Consider the following 19,405-nt stretch of genomic DNA (forward strand, 5'->3'; position numbering starts at 1 on the left):
GGCCTCAGACCCGTGGCTAATGGAGCAAATTTTTCTTGGAACTATTTCCTGAATATTGGCAGCCTTGTTCCTGTGCATCTTAAAAACAAACCCAGGTTTTTAATATGGCTGAGCCCGGTTTGTAAGCTGCATGGCAAAGATGGTTCTGCTACTACTGTACGACAACAATGATTTTTTTGTTAAACCCCCACAATATACTGGACTTCCCTGGCTTGCTTTAAAACCCCTTCTTTTTATCTCAGTGCCCTTAACAAAGTATCTAAAGAGTGGCTGAGCCCTTTCCAAGGTAATTCCCAGTTTTCAGAAAGCAGACCTCCCAGCCTGCAGCCTTTACCCCCCACACCAACCCCATGGCAGAGCCGCTGCTCCCCACAAGGGAGCTCACCTTGAGGTGCTCACTGCCCCCACACTAAATACACACTCTGGTCACTTTTTATTTTTTATTTTTTACATACAGCCTCACTACTTCTCTGCTCTGGCTGAGAAGTGGCTGCAAATCAGGGCCGAAATGATTTCAGATGTTTCAACACTGATTGGGAAGTAAATGCATATAAGCTTCAGCCTGCTTTTCTTTATCCCGATCAGGTGCTGCTTGACAAGAAAGGAAAGCCCTTCTGATCAAGCTGAGCTGTGCAGGGTGGAATCCCTCTGCTGCCAGCAGGTGAAGTCTCTCCTGGAAGTATTCTTCCAGTCTCTCCAAAGTGAGCCACCCCACCAAGGACAACCCCTTGTGCCCATGCTGGTTAACTGAGTTGTGACAAGCTTGTATTTTGATGAGGTTATTAAGGTAAGCAGAATGGCTGGAGATTTTTCTTTATCTTGTAGTCAAGTTTGGGGAAGCCTATTTAAAAGCCTTGGTTGTTTCCTTTGCTGCCTTGTTAAGGAAGAAATGTGTGTCCCCTTTGGGGCACGTTGTGAGGGGATGGATATTTTGCTGTGGTTTTAATATGGAAAATCCAAGGTTGGAAAAGAGTATGCTTGACTCCAGAAATTCTGGCTTATGCTTTTATCGGAAAATATACTTTTGTGATGGATTTTCTAACAAAATAGAAATACTGTAAATGGTTTTTTCTTGGTTGGTAAATATGTTTGTGTTGCTAAGTAGCAGGACCACAGATGAAATCTTGGAAAACATTGTGAATGATTAGAAAAAAAAATATTTTGCCCAAGATACCCAAAAGTAAGGATTTATTTAATTTTTACCTTCCAGTTTTGTGGTAAATCTGAGCTTTCTGGCTGACTTTGTATCTTAGTTGTTTTGATCTGCTCTGGGTTGTTCGGTTTTTTTCTTTTATATTTTTGGTTGCTGCTTGGGCATATTCAACCTCTAGCATAAATCACTTATTGTATTTTGAAAGTTGGATAATGTGTTTAATGCACCCAACATTGAAAATACACATCTGTTTTGATGTTAGGTGCATCATGGCAGTAAATAGCGTCATTTATCTTAATACTTTTCACTTCATATATAAATGAGTAATGAGTTTGCATCCATAGAGGCATTTGTAAGCTGCATGATTTGGTGTTTTGGGGTTTTTTTTCTTCTAGGTTTTTACAGCACATTGTTAGTTTATAGAATGTTGGGTTTATTCTTAGGGGGGGCTTTTAAATTTCTGGGGGTTCATTAGCTTATCTTTGCTTTCCCGCTGATACAGTGTCTCCACTCTGCCTCTAATCAGGCTGCATTTTGTACTTTGTGCCTAGCGCAGGTGTTTCTGTGGTTTGTGGTGGTGCATTCTCAGTGTTTGTCACCAAGTTACTCTGTCCCTGGCCTGTCTGAGCCCAGAGCTGCCATATGTGTGTCTGCTGAGGGGGGAGGACGGGGACAGCTCTCCTGCTTTCCACTTCTTTGCAGATGCCACTTCAGCGTGGGAAGGGAATGCAACAATCCAGTTATCGAGTTAAGCACCAAAGCTGCAATTTTTATTGAAATACAATAATTCAGGCATCAGTGTCACCTGGCAGATAACAGACCCCATGGTAGTGAGTGTTCATAAAGCTTGAGGCCACCACATGCCCTGGGCTGCAAAGCAACATGACCCTCAAGAACCCTGGCCTTGCTGCCCTTCTGTCCCCAAAACCACAATATTCTTGTCAAGCTGTTTAACAAGAATCATGTTTTCTCATGGTAAATTGTACCCATGCACTATTTTACACTCTTCCTCCTTCTCCCTCTGAAGGGCTACAGGGCTAGAAGAAGCTCTTGGCTTCTGAAACAGTCTGTACTATCATAGGGATCTATTTCAAATTGTTCTGTTTAAAAATATAATAAAACCACATTATAAGGTGGAAAGAAAATTGTGTTGCTTGCCCTATTACTGAGAGACAGCTCAAGATTCCTAGATTTCTGAATCTCAGAAACTTAGATCCAGTTTGCAGACTAGTTATTTGGCCCATCACCCATTTTTTCATATATGAACACTGTCCTTCAGCTTAAGCAACTCTTTTGTCTCCCTGGTGTCTACTAACAATGACGTGTTGGGAAACATCATTTATTTGCACCCTTGTTCTCTTTCTACTAGGCGTACCAAGACCTTTAATTCCCACAAAGTGTCCCTGCTGTATAAAACTGAGTAAAAGGGTTGTGGAGTCATGCAGCACCTGGTCTGACATCACCACATCCTCCTAATTTCATGTCTGGCTCCTGCACTACTGAGGAAGGTGTTCCTTCAGCTCGTAATTTACTGCTAGCAGATAAATTCCCTGATAATGAGAATCTTCATCCTACTTTCAAAGATGATTGTGAATGCCTCTCCCTGCAGAGATAGTCCTTCCCAGATCACAAACCAGATGTGATGCTAAAGGCACCATTTGATGTTGGTACCAACCCAACCATTACTATTTGCTTCCTAATTTTGGTTTTTACACACTGTCAGATTTGCATCTGTAATCGTCACTAAATTAAGAAAATTAAATTAACAGCACCAGACTGCGTGGGAAGGGAATATAGCAATAGGATATGTTCTATGTCTCTTTTTAGTTGGCTTCTACTTTCTTGCAATTAATCACTCAGAATGTGACACTCCTGGAGACCATCCCATATTTTATATAATTTTTATATGTATTTACATGTGTGTGTATTTTTCTTATTTTTTATATATAAAATAAATGTGTGTGTATGTATAGAGGGAATTTAGAAGCTATCTCTCTGACATCAGTATCTTACCACATGTAGCTCATGGCTCATAGTAGATGAATGGGAATTATATAATTTTCTGTCTCAGAGACTGAACAGCACTAGACAACCTCAGTTCTATCCCCGTTTTCCCTGTACATTTTTGGGACATACCATGTGGTAGTGACATCATCCCAGAGAATCCACAAGTGTTCCTGTTGGGCCAACAGACATGATACAGAGCAGATTTGTTATTATAGCCATACATTTTCATTTTTTTAATGGCTCAGATTCAACATTTCAAGAAAGTTGTACCAGTGAACCACAACAGAGCTCCAGAGTATCCTGAAAGTGGAAAAATGTCAAGCTTATCTTTCTTGTTAAACTTAAAGGGCCACTGCACTTCCATGGGTTGGTGTTTCCAGTCACACAAGTGCTTGCATCTCAGGCCACCTGAATTCAGGGGAGTGCAAACCAGCCTGACACGATGGATGCAAAAGCTCCCAGATGAAATGAGTTTGGGTGACCTTGGTCCCCCATTGTACATTAATATATTCAATAAAACAGCAGTGCCCTGGCACCAGCTTCTCACTTCCAGCTGTGGGAGGCCCACAGGGTGGAGAGAGAAGAAAAAAATTTCTGTCTGGGGCCAGCAGTGGGTGATGGCCCAAGGTCAGGTGTGATCCTCAGCAATAGTCGGTGGATCTTATGGTATTCTCATTGTGCAGCTGCTCTCTCTATTTCTAATCTATCTGAAGAGAAAAGGGGGAAAGGCTTGTGCACATTTTATTTAATGGCACCTCTTGGTAGTGTCAGTGCTTGAAGCATGTAGGCAAACTGATGACATTCTGCCTGGAGCCATGGAGAAGTCCATGAGGTTCAGTGTGGAGAAAATCCATGGCCAGGCTTCTATTAATTAAAGAGTTGTTTTGGGTTTTTTTTACATCTTTAATGCAATTTCAAACCTGCAAGTAAAGCAGAGTAAATGAGTTAATGAACTAAAGGTACCTGGGGATTCAGAAGTTGCTCTGTGTCTCTCTAGCCTTTTTGCAATCAAAAAGCATTTCTGCACCCTTGCATCAAACTAGGCAGGCCAAATGCATGTGATATTTTTAGTGGGGCTGCAGCACACTCTGCAACAATACTTCTTGGAGAAATGTGGTGTTGTGCATCCTGCCACTGTACATATGCACACTAATATAGATTTGCCTGGCTCTTTTATTCTTTGTTAATGGGTAGTGACTTCTTTCTCTGTTGTATAAAAATGTCTCTTGACTAAATTCCTTGAGCTATGAAGCAGCTTAAATTTTTTTTTTCACCTATATCCTGATGGACAGCAAAATCCAGGGTGTGACAAATGGCACCTGACATCCAGGAAGGAATATATCCTTAAGAATAAATCCATATCTCCAAAGTCTCTCTAATTTTCTGGGACAGCCTTTCATTCTAGATCCATATCTAGTGCAGTTTCACAAAGACTAGATCTTATTTCTCAGTTCCTGTGAATTACAAGTATTAGAAAAGTTCAGTTACAAAACTAAGTTTCTGTTTACTTCAAAAATCTTGACGAAGTTCCTAGTCATTCCTCTGTATTTTGTATTTAGTTTCAGAATGCAAAATATAACTTGGAAATGTATCCATAATTTGTGTTAGAGAGCAAAAGGCAAAGAAATTACTCATCTAGAGGTATTTTTTGTATGTAGCCTAGGAGATCCATGTTTTTTTGTTCAAGTGAGATGTACTTTTTTAGGGTGTGGAAGACACACAAGAAAGGCTAGATTGAGGCATTATAGTATTTGTGTATAAACTTGCTGTGTTATTACTAGATTTACTGGAATATTGAGCCTTTATCAGTTGTTACTGAACTGCTAGGGAGGGAGAGAAACTGATCCTATTTCCTTTAATTACTTGACAGAGTTTGAAGAATTCCTTAGTTTGTTATAAATGACCAGAAGTTTTGCACAGGGGGAGATAGATGTGGTTATAAACACTCATCCATGCTCCATGTTTCTGAAACCTCTCATTACAATATTGTATCAACAGCTGTGATGGATGGACATTAATTTCTTTGCTGCAGCTATAAATTATTCTTTTTATAACATTGAGAACACTTCGTTCCCTGCTGCCTTCTTATGGAGGTCCTAAGTTTTCTAATTGAAGAGGATTTTATGTTTCCTCATCTCTCTTTATAATCTGGGTGATCTACAGTGTGGTTTTGTGGTTCATCATTATTTCATCACAGCATTTTGAAGCTACCCAAAGTTTTGAAATAAAAAGGAACAGGTAACAAGGAAAACTGATCCACTTATAACAGAAGGTGGAAGACACCACGTAGAAACGTGTTCATTCAAACAATATTCTGGTTTTTTTTGTCTGGATTGTTCTGTGTCTTTTTCAGATGCAGATCTCTTCCCCTTTGATTAGCAACAAGTTTCTGGCTGGGGTTTAAGGGAAGAAACTTAGAGGGCAGGGAGTGTGGGTATTGCACAAATATACATGCTCTGCCTTGAAAAAACTGTCAGCAGTTTGCAAACATGAATACAACAGAAAGGATGTCTGAGAGGTGGGTCACAAGTTAACAGGATTTTGCCCTACTATGGAAACTTAAGCCTCAGATCGGAAAGTGTTTATGTGATATCACAGTCTGAGTGACAACTGTCAATAGGTGCTGGATGGAGGTGAGGTCAGTATAGATTTTTTTCAAAGGCTGTCTGCTGGTATTGCCTGTCATAAGATAGCTGTCATTTCCAAATCACTCCATACACTCCATAAATGTAAGGCATCAGCATGCTGGCAGAAACACTGAGGCAGCAACTGTTATGAATTTATTTCTTAGCGGCGGTGGTATTCTTTGAACTGTAGTGAATGTAAATTTTCTACACTTATAAAATATTTGGGAGATTTAGTAAAAGCATTAATTAAGGTATTTTACTTAAATTTGTGTGTGTTTGGTAAATTTATGGCGTGCAAATCGGTTCTAAGACTTTTAATTAAGTACCCCAATGTATTTTATGTTTCTTTTAATGGACAGAAAATGACTTTTGCTCAAACGGACTTCATTGTACAGTGTTATGCATTTTTCATCTGATGTGGGGAAAAATCAATTATTTTAAGAGTTCTGTTCTTCTGGCAGTTCATTTAAGTGAATTCTTACTGTGTTAAATGATCATCAGTATTTTCTTTTTACGTAGCAACTCTTGTAAAAGTATTGTAATGCACACAAAGAAGTGTAATTGGCCATCACGTAGAGAACATTAGTCTTGTGCCTTTTATGGACTCATGAAGCTCTCCGTTTCAGCCACTGTGCTTTAATTTCTATTTGGGTAAAGTTTGTGGGGAAATGAAAATGAAAGATTAAATAATAGAAAATTGCTCACAGATTTGAATATATCTTTTATTTATTGCAGCTAAGGGGCTGTAATTCTGATGAACCCATTTGTCTCGCTGTAATTCCAGCAAGTCCAGTGGAATAAATGATTAATTGCCTCCATCTGACCTCAGAATCAGGTCTGCAATAGTTACAATGTGCTTTGAGTTGTGCAGAAATATTTGTGTTGAAAGTAACACCCAGGTAAATGTAATAAAACTTTAAAGAGAAGTTAAATCTGACTGTGTTGTGAATTACGGTTTTGACAAACACATGAGTAAAAGATTAATTTGACATTTTGTCTAAGATTCTGAATTTTATCTTCCAAAACCACAGAAAGAAGTTGGAGCTTCCACCTTATCTCACTCTGGATTTCTTAGCTCAGGGGCTGTTGCAGATGGTTGGTTTCATTAAATCATACATTTCTTAATATTTGCCCTGGGGTGAGGGTCTACAACTCTGAGAAAAAAGCTGCTAGAACAATAAGATGCTTTTCAACTGCCTTCACAAGTACAAAATGAGAAAGGTAATTGCTAACAATGACAAGTTCAGCAGGCTGAAGTAAGTCTTACACATGTATGTGTGCAAAGTATTCTAATGTGGAAAAGAAGGGAAACATCTCAAGTATAAACCAAGTTTTCCATCCTGCTAACCATCTTTGGTTTTTTATTAAACTTTCTATTTTATTATTAAACTTTCTATTTGGAGTAATTTTAGTATTACAAGGCATTTTAGTAGAAGTGAGCCTTTTAAGAAATAGTTAAAGCAATTTTCCAAACATGAAAATAGGTTGGAGGTGTGAATTTTTAAGGTACTTCCAGGATAGTGTTTTCAGAACTTTGAGTCACACTTCTGAATTTTAATTTTCTATGAACAGTCACAACAAAATGTTGGGTACGCAATAGATGTCCCTTTAGAATAAAAGTACTGCTTCATGTAGAAATTTGGCAGTTGGGTTTTTTGGTTTGTTTTGTTTGGCTTTTGCTTTTAAAAAGATGCAGAACTGTGACTTGGGTATGGTGCGAGTTCGTTCAGGTTTTATTTTACAATGTTTACACTGGAGCAGCTCAGGAAGAACCAGATGTCCAAGGGTTGCAGGCTCAAGAGGTCTGATGATTCATGGAGAGGTGGGGTCAGATGTTCCTGTCCCAGTGATTCATCCCTCCTCTGTCCTGGCAAGTGACTCTGTGGCATGGCCAGAGCCGAGGGCCTGGTACCATGGTTTAAATCATTATTGATTTCAGTTTACATGAACATCCCTGGCTGTGAACTGCTGCAGCTGAGGGCTCTGATTCACGGTCTCTGTCAGGCTTAGAAGTGGTGTCTGAGGAGCTTTCTGAGCACAGCAGCCTCTTTACCAAGTTCATCCAGTGCCTTACAAATTGGGACTCAGATCTTGGATTACTTTGCTACCCTTTTGTGAATATTTATTGTGTTCTACTCAGTATTTGTATGCTGGAGTGTAAAACAGGCAAAAAATACAGTTGGAAAATTACTTAAAATTAAGATCTCTGAGACCAGAAAACATTCATATTATGGGAAAAAAGAGGGGCAACAGGCATGCATTCAAACCCTTGATCATATCAAGAAATGGCAATTACTTTTTAGTAAGTAAGTTCTTGCAAATGCTAGAGATATTCTGCTGGAAGAACCTTGTTTACATCTTGGTGGGAAAAAATAAAATGGCAGAAGAAAGTATCTTTTCATGAAAGATCAGAAACTTTCTTCTGCCAGCTTCTTCCTATGGTCAAGAAGATTTTTCTTTCAGTGGAAAAGAATTCAGACAAACTTTGCAAAAGTAGATGCTCAAATGTCACGAGGGACATTGTCTAAAAGAAGAGAAGTGTGTCTTGGGGGGAGGATTGTATGTGCCCACCAGTCTTATTGAGACCAGGAGTCCAGCGTCCATCAAACTAGCAGCTGTGACAATCTCACCTGTCTATAAACCCACATACAGGTAAAATGAGTAGATGGCAGCAACCTGCTAATTCATCTGATTCATCAGATTAGATGAAATATGGATCCTTAGATTTGTGCAAAGGTTGTGATATCTTCTAGACTGAACTGAAGTTTCAAAGGGATTTTTTCTGATTTCTTATTTCTTCACAAAAACACCTCGCAATTCCAGCTGCCTGGAATTCGTGTGCCTTCCAAATCACAGTGTGCAAACAAAACAAAGCTTCTTTGGTCATGTCCCCCTGGCACCTGACACATATCAGAAGGACCATACTTCAGTGCCCAGGCAGATAGCTTTGGTTATTAGCCTTTTTAGACAGCTATTGAATATGTTTCTATATTCTTTCACTACGTGGCATGAATTTGCAACCTGACAGACCACTCTTAGTCATGGCCTTATGATGGCCAGTTCATGTGAGCAGACAAGAAATTGGATTATACCTCAGACTTCCGTTTCCTCCTCTGCTCCTCCTTTGCTCTGGGGCAGAACCTTTCTCATCTCCTGTGAATTTCTCTGTTCCCCTCATGCCAGGCCTTTCGGTCAGCATGCAGAGAGATGCAAAACCAGGCTCTGCCCACTTCTTCCCTTCCCACGGCTTTCCTTTACCACTTTCTGTCTCTCTGGGACCACCTGGAAACAGTCCAAAGGAGAACAGTAAGATTGTCAAAAATATTTTAACAACATATGGTCTAAATGAGAGGAGTGGAAGTGTTGTGTGGTTTAGTGCAGCAAAAAAAATGGGCAATGGAGGTGCAAGGGCAGGATGAAGATAGCAGTCTCCAAATCTTTGAAAGTCTGCAGCAGAGGGTTGAGTCTGTAAATTACCTGGGCTTTCTTTCAGGTCTGCAGCAGGTGAGAGGCATTGGTTAAAGTGCAGTAACACTTCAGAAAAGCTGTCTCGTGTTTAAGGTAGTTGGGCAGTGGGATGAACTGGCTGTGGCATCTCCATCATTTTTTGTTACCAAGATGTTCTTCTGTCAGCAACAGCTGATTCTGCTTTGGGACAAGGGACTGGACAAAGTGATCTTTTGGGAAGATCCTGATTTGTTCTAATCCAGGAAATAGGGTCAGGAAGGTGGCTGAATCAGTGATATGGCAGAGTAAGATGCAATTAGGCTGCATGGAGACCAGTAGTGTTGATAATTCAAGTATGCAATAAGCCTGTACAAAATACTGCTTGGGCATCATGTGTCTTTGCAGTCACATTCCTGTCCTGGTACCAATGTCACTCATTATTAGGGAAGGGGCAGGAAGGTGTGATTTCTTTCATTCTTGTAATGCAACTATTGGATGTGAAAATTGCAGCCCACAACTTCCACATTGCGAACCTGCCACTGCACTTCATTTGGATGTATCCTTGACCCCCCCTGGAATGGGTTAGTGACTTCCTGCTTTCTTAGTGGTATCTTGACCTGCTTCAGACTTGCATTTTATTTACGGATTTATTTCAAAGTGCTGGTTTTGATGTACAAAGGTGGTTTTGGATTGGATCCTATATATCTCTGAAATTACCTGTCTTTGTATTTTACTTCAAGAGTTCAGATTATCTAGAAATTTTTAAGTTAGGGTGCCTTAAGCCCTACACCATAAGATGCTGATGGTAGGTTACATTGGCTGTGTAATACCTTTCCTCAGTCTCTTTTGCCCTTCTGGATACCTTTTCTTTTTTTTCAGTAAAGCAAAATGTATGTACAGAGGAGCTATGTTTTATTTTCTTTCTTCTAACATGAAGACTCCCTTCATGTTAGATGAATTCAGGCAGCTGCTTTGGTTAGGTTTTTGCATTTTATTGTAAACATGTTCTTAAACATTCCATGTGACTCATTAAGTAAATAGGAGTAAATGGACTAATCAAGTAAATAGGAGTAGTCATGTTGTAGGTAGCAGTACACTGGCTCATAGTGTTTGTTGGAGTTTTGAAATCTCTTTGCAGTGTCACCTGAAATCTTTACCCATACATTCAAACATAACCTTTTCTTATGGACAATGTTAGATGTGCTAGGAAGCCAAGCAGCATTGCACATGATGATGGTGCACAGATTTTTTCAGTGGCCTGAGTTGCTGAAATGATTCAATTTACTGTTGGCTAAAAGCTGAAAGGCTCATCCAGGTTGCAGAAGGTGATTCCTCTGTCCTGGGACTGGAGGCCTCCGAAGAGGAGCAATGTCAAGAACACCCACGTGGTTTGTGTAAGGCAGTGCTTCTTCAAGAGCTGATTTATAATTTAGTTATTCTAGCCCTAGGCTTTGAGGATGAAAAGTTCTCCACAGCAGTGGAGTTTCATTATGGAAATAGCACAAAATATTTGCTGATTAGTGGCATTCTTTGGGTGTGTTTATTTACTGATGGCACACCTTTCTTCTCGTGAGGTGTCTTGCTGCAGCCATGCTGCTTCCCAGGGACTGCTCCAAAGTGTGCCAGCCATTCATTTTACTGGCTGTTTTAGGAAGTTTTATGTATTGGTCTGAGGAGCTGGTGATGACAGGGATTTTTTTTTAAAAACACATACCAGAAAATGTTAACTGCCAACTCCAAAGTTGAAAAAGATTTGTTACAGTGTCATTTATTTTTAAGGGGGAGAGGGAAACAAAACCTTCAGCTAAATTCATATATCCTAGAGCTGCTATTATTTTATAAACTCTTTTAATCTCAGCACAGCACATTCCTTAGGTTTTTCCTTGGGCAGTTTCTCCTTGACTTATCTTCTTAACAATGTGAGTTGCTCCGAACAAGAACTGTGACATCTTTGCAATTGGAGCTCTTCTGCGTGTTTTGGGATATATTTGCTTGAATAAAAACAGGAATTAGAAAACAAATAAGTATTGAAACAGATTAAGGACTTCAAAACTTGTTCTTCTTGAATATTCATATTGACAAGTGCTCTGCCATGCTAATACATATCGATTGTTTTTGGGTTTTTTTCTATTTTTTTCAATCTTTGATCCTTTTGTTTGGGTGTCGTCTTGAATTACATTTTCTTCAAGCTGCAAATGTTATCAAACTTGCACAGGAAAAAATAGAACAAGTAAAAATGAAGAGGGAAAAAAAAATCCTTTCCTGTCTCTGCAGCTGGCAAGGACCCCTAAACAGCAGGACCAAGCTGTTCTGCTCTGTGTGGGAGGAATAACTTGATAGCTAGTTCAGATTCAGCAAGACAGTTTAAGCAATGCTCCCAAACTGCTTTGATGTAACAGTTCTTCATTACCAAAAAGAAAAAGGTGGCAGTCTTCTGCACTGACTTCTGGCACGTGTTAACCAGCCAGGCCATGTGGGGAAGGAGCAGGGCAGAGCTGGGGAAGACTGGCAGAGCCAGTTGTGCCACGTTTGCTCCTGTCCCTTCCCATGTGCCTGGAAAGGGTCCAGAAGCACGTAAGAAACATCTGACCCCAAGATATCAATGAGCACTTCAAAGTGCCGATCTGTTCATTCATTCTGACTGTCATCGTGGCCGAGGCACTGGGAGGATGACAAACCTGATCAGGACCATGCCGTGTATGTTCTCTGAGATAAGGCAAAAGGGAAAGCTGCATAATCGTGCTGACAACAGTGATAAACCTTGCTCCTCCCATGCTAATAATATTGTGACTGAATAATGGAACTCGTACCAAATTCATGCTTGCTTTAGACACTCGGAATTGGATTGAAAATGCTATTTAATGGTTAAATGCAGCCAATTTGTCTTTTTCAAACTGATAATTGAAGTAAGATGTGGCCAGTTAACATTGGGAGGGTGGGGAAGACTTTTCTCTGTGTTTGTGTTGTTGCCCAAGTTGGAAAGTCTGGGTAAATTTCACATAGTTTTATGACACTCTTAAATGTCATGTGTGATAATTCTGGCCAAGAAAATACAAGCATAGAAAAAGATGAACATCTTGGTAATGGTTGAGGATGTGCACAAAACCAAACTGTTCTTGCCTTGGCTCTAAAACACCGATTTCTCAACAGCTTTGCAGAACTTCTGAAAAGCTCTCAAAGTGAAAATTTTAGTGTTTGGGGGGACTTAGGGGCATAACAGCAACTGCGTGGGTTCTGGTGGCTGCTCTTGGTATCATTCAGCAGTGTATGGACAGCATTTCTGAGCTTTTCCTGGAACACTGGGTGAAAGGAGACAACTTCTTGCTCAAGCCTTGTTAAGTTTGCTGTTGCTAGGAAGAGAATTAAATGGGTAATGTGAGTTTTGCTCAAGGCCAGAACCCTTGATAGAGTAAATCAACTCCTGTATTGCAATGACTAATACCATTGATTATCACCAGCTGAGAAGAGGGCCCCAAAGAGTATAAAACAATAGTGGATTAGAATGAGCAATCTATTTTCATATATCCAGAATGATTATGTCTCTCTAGAGATGGAGCCAGGCAGAGTTACAGTCAATTATCACTAGTTCCTTTTCATTGGAAAAATAAAAGAGAAATTGTTACATCCATTCATCTTTGTGCTTTTTTGTATCGATACTGTTTGTTGCTTAAAACTAACAGATATTCTGGAAATCAAAATGCTATCCACTTAGATTACAATGCACGCTTCTGTGCTTAGATCATTAAGTTCTTCTTTTCATTTATTTGCCATCGCATGCTTGATCTTTATTTGTTTTCCTTAGAAATTCAGCCTTATTTACACTATTTTGTGCTTCTCATACCAGTTTTTTTAAGTTACACCTGCAGATTTTTATCTGCTTTCCCTCAGCATAAAAGCCTTGGGATCAGCACTTTTCCATTCTCCCATGAAAAGTGATGAGGTCTTGCAAGGGCTTAAGTCATATGATCTGTCTCATCGCTGCCTCAACCAGACACCAGGAGCAACAGCATCAAGCCAGAGCTGTTTTGGCAGCACTTTCCTGAAGTCCCCACGCAGATGCTCTGCACGTTTCACAGTAGAATTAGTAACAGCAATCACGGTGGAAGGCCGAGAACGTCCCTGCTCGGGACCGCTGCTGGCAGCGGGCGGTGACAAATCTGTTCCCTTCGCTGGGCACCGTGAGATGTCCGTGTGCCGCAAAGCCGCCGGTTCTGAGACGCTAAATCACATCCTGGGAACAAGCACGACTTGGCCCTGGTACCCGAGGCTCTCCTTGCCTGACATATTACACTGTCAGGCTTTACAAGGCACAGTAGATCTCCGAGTTTGGGCTCTGCTCGCTCTCTTTAATTTGTCAGATGAAGTTGTCCGTATTCAGAGTACATGTAATCCTGATCTGTACATAGAGAATTTAGTAAGAGTTCACTTAAAATGTGTGGCTTGAATAGATAAGCAGTCTTTTCTGAAGTGTTCTGTGATGAATTTTAAATAGCAGCGCTGACTTGTACTGTTTGAAATAAATTTGAAATGCTTTCTTCTGCCTGAAACATAAAATGGCTCAATAACTGTTTGCAACTCCTAGTAGTGTCCTTAAAAGTACAGCTTTTAGTATGAAGTTAGATATCTTGCACATAACAATTCCACTAAAAATTTCCCCTAGCCTCAGCTAGGGGAAGGGATTTTATTTATTTTATAATAACATTAGGTATTTTCAAAGTTTCTTTCAGAGGATATAGCTAAAATGAATAGTCGGTTTTTAGTGTACCACTGTCTCATCAAACCTAACTTCAAATCCAAAAGTGTCTGTTAGTTGCTCTCTGTATGTTCAACTCAAACAAGTATTCATTTTAAAAATGGGCTTTTAAAAGGTTTACACTATCAAAAGAACAGTGTTCAGAAAGTTTTTTTTTTTCCCAGTGGGATAGTAGTAGCTTTTGCCTATGTTCTAAACAATTATCTATTTTAGATAACATTTTTATGACTGGGCTTTAAAAGACAATGTGTGTCTTACTGTTGCTAATATCGATTTTGCTTCTTTGATTTATGGAAACCAGCATGAAATGGAATCAGGAACTCTATGATACTAGAAGTATTCAATATTTCAATATTTTATTCTCTGAATCATGGCCTCACTGGATGATGCAGATTGTCTATCACTGGAAGAGGCCAAAGCTAAAATTCTGTAGAAGGCAGTGGCATAGAGTGCACTGTCTTTTGGCATAATCCAATGAAAACAGTAGAAGTGAATGCATTTGTGGCATGGATGAGTTAGCTCTTGGTTCAGAAACCTTGATTTCCTGTATATCTTTCTTATTTTTCTGCCACATTGAACAAATGGCACAATACAAGTTTAATTCATTCCAAAGACAATGAGTGTGAGAAATGAAAAAGAATTTGAGTACTGAAATCAAGATTTGGCCTTTGACAGTAAAGTAGTTCAGTTTTATTAGCAAAACAATGATGCCTTGTTTGAATAATAGTATCAGTTTTTCTTTGCAGTCAAGAATCTTCCCCTTCCCACCCAAATTGTAATAGTTTTTAAAAGTCAAATTTGGAGTTATTTTTGGTACTGATTACACAAATTATAAGGAGGAATTGGAGGAGGCATCTCAGTCTTAACGAGCAATTGTGTTCTTATTAACACTGAGCTGAACACAGATGATCTGCTTTTCAGCCCAGATTCCAGCCCACATTCTTGGGGTTGTCTCATGTGACCAGTGGGTTTGTTAATTGCAATCCATAGAGATTCTTCAGCTTTTCTCCCTATGTCCATTCATGAGGACTTTTTGTCTTGCACAAGATTAGAGGTGAGGTCTAATATCCAGATATGTTTCACCTTTTATTTCTTCTTCTTTTGTGATTGAGTGTTCCTCTTAATTAGGGCTATTAGTAAGAATTTTTCAATGAGATGCTAGCATTAAACAAAACTGGAAGATATTCAGACTGAGACAAGTAATTGAAAAGAGCAGAAATAATTTCTAAATGTCTGTAAATTTACATCTTTTATAGTCTTAACGGGAGAAGTCATTCTCAGCTTTGTTATAAAGGGGGGAAATAACGAGGTATACACTGCATGACAGTAATTCTCTTTAATCAAATTGCAGGAATCCCTAGCTGAGCACAATGAGCTCTTCTCTGCAGCTAGAGGTCCTTATAGAGCCTTGCCAGGGAGGTCAGAAGGTTTAAACATCAAGTGATCTCTCTTGGGCTATATTCCCCTCTTTGGCTGGATCAGAGGCCATCATGTTGCTGTTTCTTTACGTGTCTGCTGATAAAGCAGGTCTTCATACAGCCCCAGAATCTGTATTCATCTGAGAAAATAATAATCTCAACTTCAGTATTTGCAAAGTTAGAAATCTTTTTTTCTCTTTCTTTTTTAATTTTAATTTTACAAACCCTTGAAGATATAAACCGTAAAATCCCTCTGCAGCAGAAAAACTCAAAAGCTCTTAAAATCCAGGTTTTAGACAACTCACTGCATTTCTTTGCTCCCTGTAACTGGCAATACCATAACAATTTCACATAGGAATCTGCATGCCCTTCCTCACTGGGTTTCTGCCCTTTCATGCCCTTTCTTTCTTGGTTTTCAGTAGGGAGGCTTGTTTCTCTATTAGCTTCAATTTTTTTTTTTTTTTTTTTTTTTATTACAGAATAGAGAAAGAGATGCAATCCACAGTGTCATATTAGTTTTCCATTATATGACTGAAGTTTGTATCTGCTACGGTATCAAAGCAGAAAGTGAGTGAGATGAGAAATAGTAAATGAAAGTAGAGCCTAACTTTTTGTAATGGAAAGGTCATATTTTGCAAAATGTAGACTTATTATGCTAGTTGAAGACTCCACCTGTAAGTTTTCAGGATGGTGAGTTGTAGCCTAACCCCTTTTACTATCATGCTCTCACAGCAATGCTGAATTTTGGCTGTAGACCTTGATGAAGGCATCCAAAACTGTGATGTGTTTCTTGGGCTTTTTCTGTTTTTCTTTTTTTTTTTAATGTGAAGGCTCAGAACCTGTAATTCTAAATAAACATGGTCACCATTAGTACTATGGACTATGCACAGCAGAAGTGTTCTGGCACCACAAGACCTCACTTTTAGGTTGATCTCACTATGAAGCAGAGAGAAGGGGACCTCAAAATCTTGTAATGTGAGCAGTTGAATTTCCACCTTGGAGATGATTAATAAAGCTTGTAAAATTTAGATTGGATTTTAAGAAAAATCCTTTGCTGAAGGAATTTTCAAACACTGGAACAGGCCTCTCATGGAAGTGGTTGTGTCACCTCCTCTGGGGATATTTAAAATGCTGTGTACCCCATGTGGCACAAACTTCCTCTTGGCAATTAAAAGTTATTTGCCACCACCTCTGAAGTCCAACCCACCATGGGACAGCATCTCCCATCTATTATTCTGAGCATTTCTTTTTGTTGTGCCTGTCACTGCTTGATGAGGCATTGTGGCTGCTTGTTCCTGCATGTCATTTGACCACACAAGTGCCTGTGCCTTCTCAGTGCAAGGGCCCTGCCTTGAGAAATCATTGATCTCAGTTTGCCCTATAAATTACTCCACAAGATTGCTTTGTCTTGCCCAGCTTTTTTTATAGCTTATTATTCCAGGCTCTTACCATGTTCAGTCCTAGGATAAACCAGAAGCATTTAGGAAGTGTCAGCAGTAGAATTTACTAATACACTCACTAGTTTTAGTTAATTGGTAATCAGTTAACCCGAAGCAAAACAGTCTGTTACAGAAACACACTAAGCTGGTGCTTGCTGTGGGTTCCCAAAGTGCTTTTTGTTGCTCTTTCTTCCCAAACACTTTGATTTTAGCAAGGAATTGAGTTAGGATTTTCAAATATGCTCAGGTCTAACTCACCTTCAAAATGTTCAGCCTCTTTTTCCCGGTCAAATATTCTAGAAAGGGAATTTTTTCCTGAAAGCCATTGTGTCAGACCTGCTGAATCATCATATTTTATTATGGAAGACATCTTTTAAAATTTAAGAAAACTGTGCTTTCTTGGGAAGTGAATTAAGACAATAGCTCATGGTTTTTTTCACTAATAATCTCATATTTGAAATTATCATAAATTCCTTGACCTTAAAATAGTGTTAAAATGAGACCCTTCTGTGTCATTCTCATGGCTCCTACTGAAAAATATCTGCCAGATGAACAGTGTATATTTCTATTTTTATATGGTTGGGTATTAAAAGACAACTGCAATTATATCAGGCAAATATAATTTAAGTTGCAAAAACTAAAATGACATTTTGGAAACTCACTTTCAAACCTGGAGACTCTCCAGGTTTGATACTCACCAGGGTTCTTCTTCTATGCCTGTCCCATTTCAGTAATAAAAGCCACACAACATTGTCTTTTGCAGGAACTTTTTGGCAGTGGGTTTCAACAGCACTTGAACAGCAGACAACAGTATTGTACCCTATTTTCTATAAGATGAAAGCAAGGTGCAGCAAATCAAATTATATGTCCCCAAGGTCATCTATCAAGGTGGGGGTAAAGATAAACTTTATGACTCCAGAGAAGTAGCACAATGAAACAGTTCTGAAAAGTCACCACGTTGGCTTTTTCTGTTTAAGATTTAGTTGTGAAGGCATTCATAATAACAGTAGGTTGTGTCAAACATCTTTCTTTATTTAATAGTAGAATGTAACCATTGCTTAATCCTCTCTTTCTTTGTTCTTTACAAAGAAATTGTTTAAACCACAAGTGTAGCTTATGTACTGGGGCAAAATCCCTCTAGTTTTAGATCATTTGTGATGGGATGAGATGTACTCTGTGCTGTGCTTGCTGTATATCATCGAAAATCCAGAGGACTTCACAGCAGGAGTGAGTGTTTTAGGTTTGCACACATTTGTGAGAATGTTAATACTGCATTGTGGGAATAGTGCTGAGTTCCCTGTTATCATGCAAGCAATTGCTAACTGTAGACCTCTGACTTTGTAATTTGTTCTTTATGGACTAGCCTGCAGCCAATAAGCAAAATCAATAGTCTTTGCTGAAAAGTAAGCAAGTGCCAGTGTGTTATGTGACAGGTGAAGATACATGTGCTTACCAGGGGTCAGGGGGCCACATCAAATTTCTCTCTGACTTCTTTTCAAAAAGCTAAATCCATTTAGGGAGCATTCGTCATTGGAAAATGTTGCAGTGGGGAATTAGACAGGCTCCTGCTCTTCTTTTCTCATTTAACGATGTTTGTTTTCAACAGTCTGTTCAATAATGTCACTGAGAAGAAATTATGTGAGAAGAATAAAGTGCTTATAGTCTATTTATTTATTCATTCATTTCTGTAGAATAACACTAGCTGTTGCATTCTCATGTTTATTAATGCTATTGTGGCAGTCCAAATATTTGTTTGTTCTGCTTTTCCTTTGGAAAAAAAAGGTGGGACTGAGCAGTGTGGAACAGATTACTTCCTACTCAAGCCTAAGGTGAAGGTTACACACCTCCCAGCAAAGTTATATATATATATATGTATATGTAGTTTCCTATACTTGAGTACCGTATCTAAATATATGCCATAATTTAAGTATTGCAGAGTTTGGGAAGTCTCTTGTTTTCCAAGTGGAATGAGCAGGATTGAGGCCACTCAGAAGTTTGCTGGAAAATACAGCAGCAGCTGAGATGCTGCTGGCCTGTGATAAAACATGGTGCATGATACTGGTGCAGTTCCCTCTTTTGCATTAAATGCTGTCAGTGTTAAGTGTTCTGAGTTCTAGGGAAGTTCTTGTTCAAACCTGCCCTTCTATCTCAACAGATCAGGCTACAATGAAAGGCAGAAAGTGAAAGGGAGTTTTTTCCTGAAATTCTGAAGTAGCTTAGGTTCATAAGCTACCCAAGAAAAGGACTGGTATTTAGAAGTTGAAGTTATATTGGCTTTCCATGTTCAAGCGCCCAACTTATATTCTTTTGAAAACTTTAGATTCAGTCTAATAGCAAAAATGATAGAAAGCTTAATGCTGTTGTTTGCTTCTTATTGAATGTAGTTGCTGCATTTAATAGCCTGGCCTGCTGCCATGGTACTATCACATACACATGTGCACTCCCAGTCAGGAAAAACAAACAGTCACCACACCGGTTCAATCAGATTAAAGGTTCCCTGTCTGAGAGCTGAATACCAAAAACCAGATTGGTGTGTTAGATTTCTCTCACGTCCTGTTTGA

Source organism: Sturnus vulgaris, chromosome 3 (assembly GCF_052056855.1).
Source record: "Sturnus vulgaris isolate bStuVul1 chromosome 3, bStuVul1.hap1, whole genome shotgun sequence".
In the NCBI taxonomy this organism is placed as follows: domain Eukaryota; kingdom Metazoa; phylum Chordata; class Aves; order Passeriformes; family Sturnidae; genus Sturnus; species Sturnus vulgaris.